The sequence below is a fragment of the Stylophora pistillata genome, chromosome 11 (assembly GCF_964205215.1).
Source record: "Stylophora pistillata chromosome 11, jaStyPist1.2, whole genome shotgun sequence".
In the NCBI taxonomy this organism is placed as follows: Eukaryota; Metazoa; Cnidaria; class Anthozoa; order Scleractinia; family Pocilloporidae; genus Stylophora; species Stylophora pistillata.
Window position 1 is genome coordinate 29,445,650 of NC_142529.1, and position 12,144 is coordinate 29,457,793.

At 35.5% G+C, this 12,144-nt stretch overlaps 1 long non-coding RNA gene across 1 annotated transcript; it reads right to left on the bottom strand.

Moving 5' to 3' along the window:
* Positions 1-3,465: 3,465 nt before the first annotated feature.
* LOC148721097 (uncharacterized) lies at positions 3,466-5,593 on the bottom strand. The gene is made up of 2 exons (XR_015993366.1): positions 5,523-5,593; positions 3,466-5,334 (listed from the first exon to the last, which is right to left on the bottom strand). It is a non-coding gene; the product is annotated as an uncharacterized LOC148721097 (long non-coding RNA).
* Positions 5,594-12,144: the final 6,551 nt, after the last annotated feature.

Sequence of the window (12,144 nt, forward strand, 5' to 3'; positions counted from 1 at the left end):
AAGCCAATTTAGATAGTAGCACGGATAACGAATACTTCACTTGGACGGATGAGGAGACAGCACTACTGCTTAATGTTGCTTTATCGTATAAAATTGAGAAAACGTGCGACTGCTGAGAAAGGAATTGATTCTTGTTGAAGCGTTCCAACCAAAGAAGGGGAGTATAGCAGTTCTTCAAATGTTTTCGTTTGTGTTCCACCTCCAGTGAAACTTGTTGTTGGTATTTCGTCTGAACAGTACACACCCAGCCTCGATCAATGAAACATTGCTTCTGTAATTATATTCACTTTAAGACTTCCTCACCAGCGTTTACTCATTGATGATGCGTCAGAAAAATTGTCTTTTGTGTCCAAAAAATGAGTCTTTTTAATGAATTTTTTTAAATTTTTTTAGGGAAATTTTCAAGCTGAATGCCTTTTGTTTTATACATAATATTAAATTTTTATGGAATTTTCTTATACAAATTTTATCAATTATATTTGTAAATAATCTTGAATTAGTCATTAAACGAAGTGTGTATCCATGAGTTTTTCTTGGATTTTTACTAAACGTTTTGACGTATATTTCATCGATTTTAAAGCATTTTGTCATTTTTTTTCTAAATACTTTTAGTGATTATAGTGTATAAAGGTATTATAAGTTTTTTTTTCTAGAACCGATGAAGTGCCTCAGGTATGAAAAAGCAATAAGAAGAAAATGGGAAGACATCTGTGTTGTCATTTTTTTTTAACAAGTCGACAAACAATCGTTTTTTTACCTGCATCAAATATCTTTGAAAAGGTGCAAACCAAGTGTCCATATCATTTGCATGAAGTTAAGACTTGAATCATTTTCAACCAAGAAAAACTGGAAATAAAAGTTCAAGATAGCGATTTTAGTTGGTTTAGGAAAAAAATTTGGATTCGTGACAATATCCGAATGCATTATACTTTTCAAATTCAAATTTTGGTCGCAGGAGCGAACTTCTTTTAAAATGTTTGAATTAAATTTGTTATTAAATAGGCTTCCAGCTTCTTTATCTCTTCCTTTCGCATCCCGGACTAAAATTAAAAAAAAACCGTAACAAGATGTTTTGCTATCAAACCGCTTTTGCTATTTCATTCTCTACCTTTGCTATTTCATTCTCTGTTTCCTTTTTCTTAGGGTGAGGTTATCTGTGATTGCAACGAGAAATATTTTTTCTTAACAACAACACAACGACGATCACTGAAATCCTACTTCCTAAAGAAAGTCCACCGTAAACCAAAATTTCTCACCAGTGTTTAACTCTTTGTGTGTCAAAAAATGCCTGGAACCTGCGAGGTACCTCAGTTAAGAAATAACACTGAGAGGCAAATTTGGAGACATTTGTCGCTGAACCTCCACTGAGAGGATGCTAATTAAGTGTTCCTGTCATATAATTATTTGTGGGGTTGAAACCTGCATCATTACCTGCAGCCTCACCAAGCGTAATAAATAGTTTAAACTAAAGATTTTAATCGATCTTTGAAAAAATTGAATTTTTAACAAACTCCGGAACGCACCAAACTATTCAAATTCAAATTTTGGTTCCATCTGCGAACTTTTTGTAAAATGTGTGAATTTTATCCATGTAGTTAATTGCGCTTTGCAGTTTTTCTCTCTTCTTTACGTATCTGACAAGTACTTGAACCGAAATTGTAAACAAAAGCAAAATATTACGCAAGCAAACCTTTTTCTACATTGTTTTTTACCTTTGTCTGTTGGTTATTCTCATTTAGCCAGCGAATTCATAGTGACCATCCCTGATAATGAAGAACCGAAGGTAGATTACTGGACCCTAGATCCAATTTGTTTTCTTCCAATGTCTTGTTCTCAAGAAGACCAAGAAAATACTTTCGTGTTAGGTAAACTTTCATGTAAAAGGAAATTTACAGACAATTTATTGATCGAGATGGAAAATAAAGGGATGGGTTGTCAAACCTATCAATGACTCGATGAAAAATTTATTTCATTGTAGATTTTCACTGAGCTCCGCCTTTAGCTATTGTTAGCCATCTTTCAAGTTCGACCGTAAAATTACCGCGTGCTTCATGTAGTGTACTGACGAACGAATTAGTTGTCAAAACTTTGTCAAAGTTTATGAGACATAAGTTGTCTATTGTGTCTAAAAAGTTACTCTTTTTCGGAACTTGTGAAGTGTCTCAAATGGTATGAAATGTTAATAAAAGGCACGCCAAATATAGAGACATCTATCGTATCATTTTTGAAAGTGCGGCAAACAATCTCTCTTTCTTTGATAGGGTGCTTTTCAAATGTCCTTATCATGATCTGCATGAAGTTCAAACTTGAATCATTATCAACCTTCGGTAAACTGGAAATAATAAAAAATAAAAGCTGACGATTTTACTTAGTCTAAGAGAACACTGGATTCGTAACAATCTCCGAAAGCCGGCATCAAACTGTTGAAATTGAAATTTTATCACAGATGCCCGCTTATTTTAAAATATTTCATTTGACTTTCTAATGAACACAGTTTTGTAGCTTTTGTCTCGCCGCTCAGACAGATCAGTTATTTCCAAACAATGATACAAAAGTTTGGACCGCTGATGGAAGGAAGATCCCTTGTGTACGGCAACAAGAATAAGGGAATTTCCAAGAAATGCTGTTGTTTAAGCCCACTCACTAAAGTTCAAGAGGGCATAGGAGTTCTTGTATTGTTTTCGTCTACGTTCCACCTCTAGTGAGATTTGTTGTCGACATTATCCGTTTCCTTTTTCTTCGCGTGTATCTGTGACTGCAACGAGAAATATTTGTCTAAACTGCTCACACCAAGCCACGATCGCTGAAACCCCACTTCTTTAAAATTAGTCACGTAAAGACCACCTAACCAACGTTTATTCATTTAAAAATGCCTTGGGAAATTTTCTGTTGTTTCAAAAACTGATTTTTTTCTGAAACTTATTTGGTGCCTCACGTATGAAATAGCAAGAAAATGAAATTGTATAGACATCTACTTCAGTTTTTACCGAGCACTGAACAAAGAGTCTCTCTTTACCAGCATCATTTCATAGACTTTCTCATCATCTTTTACTCCTTTGAAAACATCACAGAGAAAATTGTCTGTTGTGTCAGAAAGCCTATTTTTGTCGCTTTAACTTCTCACGTACACCTCGTATGAAATTGGAATAAGAGGCAAACATATAAAAACACCTGTAACATTAATATTGTTTTCTCTGTGCGAAAAACTATCCCTCTTTACTCAGCTACGGGCAGGCACTCATTATTAACGCTTCAGTACGAGTTGCTTGACTCGTGAATAAGTTTGAGGCCTTGAGCAACACGTGGGCGGAGGAGCGACGTGCCGCTATGCTAATAACGAGGACCTGCTCGTAAGCTGACCTAGTTTATTGACAGGGTGTGAATCAAATGTCTATATCATTTGTGTAAAGTTCAGGCCTGACTTATCATTAGCCTCAGTAAGCTAAAAATAAAGAAACTAAAACAACCGGTTATAGTCAATTTAATTTCATACGCATTCTTAAAGTTTGTTAACATACACAAGCAACGGAACCATCTTTACATATTGATAAGCATTACGAAAAATTTTCTGATAACATGACAAATTCGAGACTAAACGTCGACCAATGCAACTCGTTTCGCAATATGGCGTCAATAACAAGCCTCTTTCTTTAAGTTAATAAAAAAACGTTCACTTTAAAAACTCTTTTCGCTACTCATTGAAGTTTTATCCAGTACTTTTATATTGCTAAAAGAAGATTAAACATGAAATTAAAATGCATGCATATCTTTCTTTAATTATGCCTTGCCGTATTCAAGATCATTGGTAGTTAGCTAACACGAAAAATACTCTTGAAAAGAAATGCTTGGTGTTTCTATTGCCTTTCTTTCAGTTTTTTCCGTAAAAAGGCTATTTAGTGCACACAACAAGCAATTTTTTTTAATGAATACTCCATTAAAAGTGAGAGCCTCACAGTGCTTTGCGTTACAGAAATCAATAGTATTGTTCAATGATTGACATTAATAAATATATAAAACATAAATTAACGGGGAAAATATTCACACCACAAAAAACATAAATTAACAGATAAAATGTCCACAACAGACTATGTACAAACTTTGAACAACAATTTTATTTAAGCTTTTTATTTCTTTCTATCCAATAACATATTTGACGGGCGTTTTCATACAATAATTGTGTAATCACTTTCAGCTTTAGAAATACAATATATAAGTCGAGGATGACCCAACTCCATGGACAGCAAAGGGCTTGTCTGACTGTCTGCTTCACTGCTTGTCTTACTTCACTTATCTTCCAGCAGGAAAGGAACGGGTTTACCGTCGAGTTAAAGTAAACTAAGCCAACTGCTGCACACCTCAATATTACTAAGTGTGATGAATATGTTTTACTGAAAGCGATTACAATGTCCACTATAAAGTATGGTGCATAACAAACAACTAATGCCAACTGTACCCACAGTGCACTGTACACTGCCTTTTTGTATCGCGCCATAATCAGTACATTTGGTTGGCTCGGCTGTTGTTGGACATGATCTTGTACTTGAGCCTGATGATGACTGAGACCCCGAAAAATTTTTATATACGAGGCGACTGAAATAACAAGATAAGATGGTACAACTATATGGCCAGACCAACTGATTATACCGTAATCTAATGTGTAGCATAAAGCTGATGACTGAGACCCCGAAAAATTTTTATATACGAGGCGATTGAAATAATAAGGCAAGATGGTACAACTATATGGCCAGACCAACCGATTAGAAGGTAATCTAATGTGTTGCATAAAGCAGCGACACTAGATACAATCCAAAAGGTAGTTACAATGATGCATGTGCGCTTCAAAGTTATAATTTGCCTGTATCTCAGCCCCAACAGCAGGGCGAGAAGTCTGTCCACGCTTATGGCAGTCATCGTCATCAACGAAACTCTACATCATGCATTGCCTGTGAGGGTGGTGGCGTCAATAGCGTATCGACAGAGATTCCATTGTTCGTGAGCCACAGACATTAAAAAAATAGTATTCAGAGGCTGGGTAACAAGACCAACCAACAGATCAGTTGTTGCCAGACAACGATACAAGAGTTTGGACGGCGGATGAAGGGAAGATTCTTTGTGAAGGGCAACGAGGATAAGAGAATTGCCAAGCAATGCTGTGATGGAGAGGAGAATGCCAACTGCTGCGAAAAGTACGTATAGTGATTCTTTTTGGAGCCTACTAACCAGAGATGGGGAGCAATGTAGTTCTTGAAATGTCTTGGTCTATAATCTAACTCCAGCGAAATTAGTTGTTGACATTATTCTGTAATCGTTTCCTTTTTCTTGAACTGCGGTTATCTGTGATTGTAACGAGAAATATTTAATCTAAACAGCTACACAACGACGACGTACATCCTACATAATAATCATATAAAGACCTACTCATAACTGTTCACTCGTTTTAAAATCATCAGAGAAATTGTCGCTTTAACTTCACAGGTACACCCCGTATGAAATAGGAATAATAGGCAAATATATAAAAACACCTGTAACATTATCTTTGTTTTCTTTGTGGGACAAACAATCCCACTTAACTTAACCTACATGCAGGCATTCATTATTAACGCTTCAATACGAGTTACTTGACCCGTGAATAAGTTTGAGGCCTTGAGCAACACGACTCGTGGGCGAAGGAACGACGTGCCATAGTGCTAATAACCGCGGAGCTGCTCGCAAGCTGGCTTGGTTTTATTGATAGAGTGTCAATCAAATGTCCATATCATTTGTGTACAGTTGAGGCTTGAATCATTATTAGCCTCAGCAATCGAATAAAAAGAATATTCAAGCTAAGGATGTTCAACCCATGTTAACCAGTCCAGAAAATTCGAATGCGTACATCGATTACGAAGTTGATGTATGGCCACACATGCAAACTTATTTAAAATATTTTAATTCAACCGTGTCATTAGTAACATTTTGTGGCTCTTTTACCTCCCTTTCGTATCCAAAAAAAACTAGAGCAAAGAATAAGAAGAGAAAAAAAATTACGAGAACAAACAACTTTCTGTCGTTTCTTTCACAGATCTGTTGTTGCCACATAACAATACACGAGTTTCGTTGGCGGATGAAGGGAAGATTTTAAGTGAAGGGCAAAAAGGATAAGAAAATTGCTAATAAATGCTGTGATGGAAAGGAAAATTTGGACTGCTGAGAAAGAAATGAATTGCCTTTGTCGTCCATCCATCGAAATAGGGTTGCATAGAAATGAGGCTATGTTTACGCCGTGCTGAACGAGTTTTCGACCTGCTGAAAAATTCGACCAGACATTCTTTTCACTGGGAATTGTGCGAAAGCTTTCTCCTGTTAAGATGGAACTGATAACCGGATGAAGTTTGTGACACCCGTCAGTGGTTTTATTATCTCCTCATGCGCACACCGTTTCTTTAACCAAGTGCAAAATGGTGTCTAGAACTGAAGAGAAAAGTCAATTCAGATAGTACCACGGATAACGAATATTTCACTTGGACGGATGAGGAGACACCAATACTGCTTAATGTTGCTTTATCGTATAAAATTGAGAAAACTTGCGACTGTTGAGAAAGGAATTGATCCTTGTTGAAGCGTTTCAACCGAAGAAGGGGAGTATAGCAGTTCTTCAAATGTTTTCGTTTGTGTTACACCTCCACTGAAATTTTTTGTTGGTATTTCGTCTGAAGAGTACACACCCAGCCTCGATCAATGAATCATTGCTTCTGTAATTATGTTCACTTTAAGACTTCCTCACCAGCGTTTACTCATCGATGATGCGTCAGAATAGTTGTCTTTTGTGTCCAAAAAATGAGTCTTTTTAATTAATTTTTTTTTTAATTTTTTTAGGGCAATTTTCAAGCTGAGTGCCTTTTGTTTTATACATGATATTATATTTTTATTGAATTTTCTTATACAAGTTTTATCAATTATATTCTTTGTAAATAATCTTGAATTAGTCATTAAACGAAGTGTGTATCCATGAGTTTTTCTTGGATTTTTACTAAACATTTTGACGTATTTTTCATCGATTTTAATGCATTTTGTCATCTTTTTTGTAAACACTTCTAGTGATTATAGTGTATAAAGGTATTATAAGATTTTTTTTCTGGAACCTATGAAGTGCCTCAGGTATGAAAAAGCAATAAGAAGAAAATGGAAAGACATCTGTGTTGTCATTTTTTTTTTAACAAGTCGACAAACAATCCCTCTTTACCTGCATCAAATATCTTTGAAAAGGTGCAAACCAAGTGTCCATATCACTTGCATGAAGTTAAGACTTGAATCATTTTCAAACAAGAAAAACTGGAAATAAACGTTCAAGATAACGATTTTAGTTGGTCTAGGAAAAAATTGGATTCGTGACAATTTCCGAATGCATTATACTTTTCAAATTCAAATTTTGGTCGCAGTAGCGAACTTCTTTTTAAATGTTTGAATTAAATTTGTTATTAAATAGGCTTCCAGCTTCTTTTTCTCTTCCTTTTGCATCCTGGACTAAAATTTAAAAAAAAAACCGTAACAAGATGTTTTGCTATCAAACCGCTTTTGCTATTTCATTCTCTACCTTTGCTATTTCATTCTCTGTTTCCTTTTTCTTAGGGTGAGGTTATCTGTGATTGCAACGAGAAATATTTTTTCTTAACAGCAACACAACGACGATCACTGAAATCCTACTTCCTAAAGAAAGTCCAACGTAAACCAAAATTCCTCACCAGTGTTTAATTCTTTTTGTGTCAAAAAATGCCTGGAACCTGCGAGGTACCTCAGTTAAGAAATAACACGGAAAGGCAAATTTGGAGACATTTGTCACTGAACCTCCACTGAGAGGATGTTAATTAAGTGTTCCTGTCATATATTTATTTGTGGGGTTGAAACTTGTATCATTACCTACAGCCTCACCAAGCGTAATAAATAGTTTAAACAAGTGATTTTAACCGATCTTTGAAAAAATTGAATTTTTAACAATCTCCGGAACGCACCAAACTATTCAAATGCAAATTTTGGTTCCAGCTGCGAACTTTTTGTAAAATGTTTGAATTTTATCCATGTAGTTAATTGCGCTTTGCAGTTTTTCTCTCTTCTTTACGTATCTGACAAGTACTTGAACCGAAATTGTAAACAAAAGTAAAATATTACGCAAGCAAACCATTTTCTACATTTTTTTTACCTTTGTCTGTTGGTTATTCTCATTTAGCCAGCGAATTCATAGTGATCATCCCTGATAATGAAGAACCGAAGGTAGTTTATTGGACCCTAGATCTAATTTGTTTTTTTCCAATGTCTTGTTCACAAGAAGACCAAGAAAATACTTTCGTGTTAGGTAAACTTTCATGTAAAAGGAAATTTACTGACAATTTATTGATCCGAATAAGCAAAGATTTGGTAAAACATTTGACAATGAAAAACTGCGATAAAATATTATAAAGCATGACACGACGTTTCGACGTTTCCAGAACGTCATTATCAAGTAAACTAAAATAATAAAATCGAGTATATATATAATGAAGCGGTGAATAAATTACAAAACGTTAAAAGTTAAACAAAGAGTTTAGCCCTAATGGAATCGCTCTGGGATTCCATTAGGAGCGATTCCATTAGGGAATCCAGAGCGATTAGAGATTCCATTAGAGAACCCAGAGCGATTCCATTAGGGCTAAACTCTTTGTTTAACTTTTAACGTTTTGTAATTTATTCACCGCTTCATTATATATATACTCGATTTTATTATTTTAGTTTACTTGATAATGACGTTCTGGAAACGTCGAAACGTCGTGTCATGCTTTATAATATTTTATCGCAGTTTTTCATTGTCAAATTTATTGATCGAGATGGAAAATAAAGGGATGGGTTGTCAAACCTATCAATGACTCGATGAACAATTTATTTCCTTGTAGATTTTTATTATTTTTAACATCGTTTATAAAAACCTTAGTTTCACTTAGCTCCGCCTTTAGATATTGTGTGCCATCTTTCAAGCTCGACCGTAAAATTACCGCGTGCTTCATGTAGTGTACTGGCGAACAAATTAGTTGTCAAAACTTTGTCAAAGTTTATGAGACATCAGTTGTCTATTGTGTCTAAAAAGTTACTCTTTTTTGGAACTTGTGAAGTGTCTCAAATGGTATGAAATGGTAATAAAAAGCACGCCAAATATAGAGACATCTGTCGTATCATTTTTGAAAGTGCGGCAAACAATCTCTCTTTCTTTGATAGGGTGCTTTTCAAATGTCCTTATCATGATCTGCATGAAGTTCAAACTTGAATCATTATCAACCTTCGGTAAACTGGAAATAATAAAAAATAAAAGCTGACAATTTTACTTAGTCTAAGAGAACACTGGATTCGTGACAATCTCCTAAAGCCGGCATCAAACCGTTGAAATTGAAATTTTATCACAGATGCCAGCTTATTTTAAAAGATTTCATTTGACTTTCTAATGAACACAGTTTTGTAGCTTTTGTCTCGCCGCTCAGACAGATCAGTTATTTCCAAACAATGATACAAAATTTTGAACCGCTGATGGAAGGAAGATCCCTTGTGTACGGCAACAAGAATAAGGGAATTTCCAAGAAATGCTGTTGTTGAAGCCCACTCACTAAAGAGAGGGAGCATAGGAGTTCTTGTATTGTTTTCGTCTACGTTCCACCTCTAGTGAGATTTGTTGTCGATATTATCAGTTTCCTTTTTCTTCTCGTGTATCTGTGACTGCAACGAGAAATATTTGTCTAAACTGCTCACACCAAGCTACGACCGCTGAAACCCCACTCCTTTAAAATTAGTCACATAAATACCACCTAACCAGCGTTTATTCATTTAAAAATGCCTTGGGAAATTTTCTGTTGTTTCAAAAACTGATTTTTTTTCTGAAACCTATTTGGTACCTCACGTATGAAATAGCAAGAAAATGAAATTGTATAGACACCTGCTTCAGTTTTTACAGAGCACTGAACAAAGAGTCTCTCTTTACCTGGATCATTTCATCCGAATAATTTCAAGCGAATATTTTGGTATGAAGAAGGTTTTCTTTTATGTAGTAAGTGATTGAAGTCTTCTTGTTGCGATTCTCTTGAACGATTGAAAATTCTCTTTTCGCAATGAAAGTTGTTATCCAATATTGAAGTAAACATGATAATTTATTGATGGAGATGGAAATGAAGGGATGGGTGGTCAAAACCTGTCAAGACTCGATGAACAATTCTTTTCATTCTAGTTTTTTTAGCATCACTTGTGAACATTAAGTTGCGCACTGCTCTGCCTCTAACCAACTCTAACCAATCTTTCACGCTCGACTGTAAAACTTTTCTTTAAGTCTGTTGTTATACTGATCGACGGGGAACTAGCTGATGGACAAACCAAACGAGTGACTATTGCTTAAGAGATGCAAAAATTTATGCAATTCTCTGATACGGTTTAGGAGTTTATCCAGGAAATTTTCAATTTCCCCTTTAAATTATCCTTGATTATTCCGAACAGCAACTGCAGCTGAACCTCTAAACAGTTACGAGTGGGCCGAAACCAGTTTTTCTATCTCAATTAGTAGAGATTAGTTTAAAACAATTAGTACTTAAAGGTAATATTGTTGGCAAAACAATGACATCGGCAATGTTTCTGTTTGACAATGCGATAAGGGAACTCTTTCTTGCCACCCTTTATAAAAGATGAATTAAGTTGTACATAAGATACATTGTCATTTAAGGGCCGATTATTAAGTGGAGATGTTCTTCCTTTATTGTATTCAATACTAAACTAAAGATCTGTATAAAGTTCAGACTTGACACATAATCAGCCTCAGCAAACTGAAAATAAAAAGTTCAAGCTAGCGACTTTATTTGGCCTAAGCAAGAAATCGTCTAAGGAAAGAAATTCGTGACAATCTCCGAATGTCTCAAATGATTGAGATTCTAATTTTTGTCACAGATGCCAACTTATTTCAAAATATTTGAGTTAAATTTGCCATGAACAAAGTTTTGGAAGCTATTTTTCTTGTTTTTGTATCCCCGGACTAAAATCTCAAATAAAAACCGTGACAGGATGTTAAGCTTCTAAACCATGTTTTTTCAATTTTACGGAATTTGTTCTCTTGCTTTCTTCAGAATATTCAAAATGATCGTCGTTTGTAATATTTTTAATGGCGCAATGTTCTAAACTCTCCTCTGATCACGACGGTTACTCCTTAAAACTGAAGGGAACAAAATAATTTATCAATTGCGGCTGGAGATCAATGGATATATATGTACGAATTGTTAAGGCGCCTCACGAGGATTGAATCTAATTTACCTCAAGATGACGAGGATAAAAATTAAGCAGCACGTTGAGCAATAAAGCGTCAACATCAAGCAATTTCCCTAAAGAAGCAAACAAAGGTAGAAATTGCTTAACATAACATAAAAATATGTCGAGAACTCTCTGTAACTACTCCAATGTTCCTGAACCACAAACATCATGATCCAAAAAGTAGCATAGAGAGGCTGGCTAACAAGACCAACCAACAGATCAAGTTGTTGCCAGACAACGACACAAGAGTTTCGACATCGGATGAGGGAAGATTCTTTGTGAAGAGCAACGAAGATAACAGAATCGTCAAGAAATGCTATTATGGAGATCAGTACTGTAGATTGTTAGGAGAGGATTTTTAAATTAAGGTCGAAGTACACCAACCAGGGAGGGACAGAGATGTAGTTCTTAAAATGTTTTGGTCAGTGTTCCACCTCTACTGGTATTTGTTGTCGACTTCATTCTGTTTTCGTTTCCTATTTCTTGGAGTAGGGTATCCGTGATTGCAACGAGAAATATTTCGTTTAAACAGCAACACAACAACGATCACTAAAACCTTACTCAGTTCCTACATAAAAATCAGATAGACTTTCTCATCATCTTTTACTCGTTTGCGGAAAACATCACAGAGAAAACTGTCTGTTGTGTCAAAAAGCCTATATTTGTCGCTTTAACTTGTCACGTACACCTCGTATGAAATTGGAATAAGGGGCAAATATATGAAAACACCTGTCACATTAATATTGTTTTCTCTGTGCGACAAACTACCCCTCTTTACTCAGCCTGTGGGCAGGCACTCATTATAAACGCTTCAGTACGAGTTACTTGGCTCGTGAATAAGTTTGAGGCCTTGAGCAACACGTG